Raw genomic sequence first — 3,160 nt, 5'->3', positions numbered from 1 at the left:
GAGGTGTAATAGCCCTGATTTGCCTGAGGAGTTGTGCATTTCCTATATGGATATGTACTGTGTGTAGGATATCTCAACATCCTGGGTAATAGCCTGCATGCTGAGGGTAGCTTGATTTCCTTATAGCCGATCTATGTACTGGTGTAGGATATCTCTCACATCCTGTGTAATAGCTGATATGCTGAGGCGGTGCCCTGATTATCCGATAGCGACATGCTGCTGGTGTAGGATACTCGACATCCTATGTAAGAGCTGATTGCTAAGTAGCCTGTTTCCTATGGCATAGATACATGTGTGTAGGATATCTCTCACAGCGTGTCTGGAATAGTCTGATTTGCTGAGGGTAGGCTGAGTCCTATAGGATAATTACTGGTGTGTAGATATCGCTGACATCCTGTTGTAATAGCTGATATGCTAGAGGGTCGCTGATTGTCCGATAGGATAGGTGCTGTGTGTAGGATATCTCTAACATTCCTGTGTAATACTGATTTGTGAGGTTATGCTGATGCCTATAGCGATAGGTACGGGTTAGGATATCTCTTGATTCCTGCTGTAATAGCGGCATAGCTGAGGGTAGCGGCATGGCCTAGAGGATATGTACGGTGCTGTAGGATATCTCTGACATCCTGTGTAATAGCTGATATCTAGGGTCGCCTGATTTCCTATAGGAGATGTACTTGGCTAGCGATATCTCTGACATCCTGTGGAATAGACCGGCATGCTAGGCGTGCTGATTTCCTATAGGATGAGGTACTGTGTGTAGGGATCTCTCACATCCTGGGTAATAGTCTGAGTAGCTGAGGCGCTCGTGATTGCCTATAGGATATTACTGTGTGTAGCCATAGCTTGACATCCTGCTGGAAGAGCTGATTATGCTGAGGGCGGGGGCGGGAGGGCGGGCGGCGCGGCGGGCGGGCGGCCGGGCCGCGGGAGCGCGGGGGGGGCCCGCTCGCTGAGTTTCCTATAGCGATAGGTACGGTGGTAGGATATCTCTGACAATTCCTGTGTAATAGCCCGGATTTGCCTGGCAGCCGGTGGCGATTTCCTATAGGCATATGTACTGTGTGTAGGAGATCTCTACATCCTGTGTAAATAGGCTGTAATACTGAGGTTGCGGTATTTCCTATAGGATATGTACTGCTATGTAGGCACTATCTCTCACATCCTGTGTAATAGCCTGATATGATGGAGGATTGCCCTGATTTCCTACTAGATATGTACTGTGTGTAGCTCCATATCGCGGTACATCCTCGTGTAATAGCGGATTTGCTGAGGGTTGCTGATTTCTAAGGATATGATACTGTGCTGCTAGGTACTCTCTGGAACATCCTGTGTAATAGCCGATATGCTGAGGTGCTGATGTCCTATAGCGATATGTACTGGTGTGCAGGATAGCTCTACATCCTGTGCTAATAGCTGAGTGCGGAAGGGTTGCTGATTTCCTATAGGAGTATGACTGGCTGGGTAGGATAGTCTCTCACATCCTGTGAAATAGCCGCTGTAGTGGGAGAGGTTGCTGATGTCCTATAGGATAGCTACTGTGTGTAGGATATCTCTGACATCCTGTTGTAAGAGCATTGCCTGCAAGGGTTTGCTGAGTGCCTATAGCCGATATTACTGCTTGTAAGATATCTCTGACTATCCTGTGGAATAGCTGATATGTGAGCGTCGCTATTCCTATAGATATTGCTGTGTGATAGGCCGATATCTGCTCACATCCTGCTGTAATAGCTGATATGCGAGGTAGCGATTTCCTATAGGAATATGCTACTGTGGCTAGAGTATCCACATCCCTGTGCATAGTTACCTGTGTGCTATTATTATCGCATAAATTTGCCAGTATAATTAGATAGAGCCAACTTCGTGTAGACTATAATGATCCAACTCCCTTAAGGAAGGGGCCCCACACGGGTCGATTTACGCTCGATCGCCGATCGCCGCGAATTTTAAAATTGCTCGAAAAATTCGCCCGTGTGCCCGTTCACGTCGACGCCGATTTTAATCGCCCGCACGAATCGCCCGTATCCAAAATGTTAGATATTTTCGGGCGATTATTTACGCCGGCGATTATTTACGCTAGCAAATTCGCTCGTGTGCCCGTGTCCGGCGTATTTTGTCGCCCGATCGATTGTTCTAAACCAATCGGACGTGTTGTTGATATCATGTGATCGTGTGCCCCTTCGTGATCGGGCGATTAAATTCGCTCGTGTGCCCGTGTCCGGCGTATTTTGTCGCCCGATCGATTTTTCTAAACCAATCGGACGTGTTGTTGATATCATGTGATGTTAAAATCGGGCGATTAAATTCGCTACGTGTGCCCCTTCGTGATCGGGCGATTAAATTCGCTACGTGTGCCCCTTCGTGATCGGGCGATTAAATTCGCTACGTGTGCCCCTTCGTGATCGGGCGATTAAATTCGCTGGCGATTTTAATCGCCGCGATCGGGCGATAAAATACGCTCGTGTGCCTCTAGCGTTTTTAGCGCATGTGTGGTTGAGCGTTCGTTCTAATGCGTCTGCGTGCGTGAGCGAGTGCGTGATGTGTGTGTGTTCGTGCTCTGTTTGTACAGATATAATTGTCTTTACATAAAGATATATCGTAGCCATAATTTTGTATTAACCCCACCGCATTCCGAAATGTTTGCTCTGTTAACGATCCTTTGATAATGCCTGACCGGATATTCGCCCACTGTTCTCAAATTCAAGTTTATATCAAAAGTAGTTTCGAAGCAGCTTATCTACAATTGGCATCAATCTATGTCATTGTTGTTGAAATACATACCTTTACATTCGGGTGTAAACGATCATCAAACTTGTTGGCTAATTCTCTCAGAAGTTTAATAACCTCATGCACATTGACGCCCAATTTCTGTATGCACCTGCAGCAAACGCACATACAATGATCATGCCACATAACCTCTAATAATATTTTATCGTTTCACTCTCTGATTGTATGCCTACATGGCTCGCTTTATTGATGTTTGCCTACCTGTATGTCTGTCCGTCCTTCCGTCCGTCCGTTCATCTGCCCACTCATCCATCATGCCATCTATTATCACCCATCCATTTATTCACCTAGCAATGATTCTATCCATCAACCCACCCATCCTACCATCCATCCGTCCGTCCGTCCGTCCGTCCGTCCGTCCGTCCGTCCCTCC

Source organism: Priapulus caudatus, unplaced genomic scaffold, assembly GCF_000485595.1.
Source record: "Priapulus caudatus unplaced genomic scaffold, Priapulus_caudatus-5.0.1 Scaffold25, whole genome shotgun sequence".
Classification (NCBI taxonomy): Eukaryota; Metazoa; Priapulida; class Priapulimorpha; order Priapulimorphida; family Priapulidae; genus Priapulus; species Priapulus caudatus.
Note: the sequence above shows the minus strand (reverse complement) of the source record.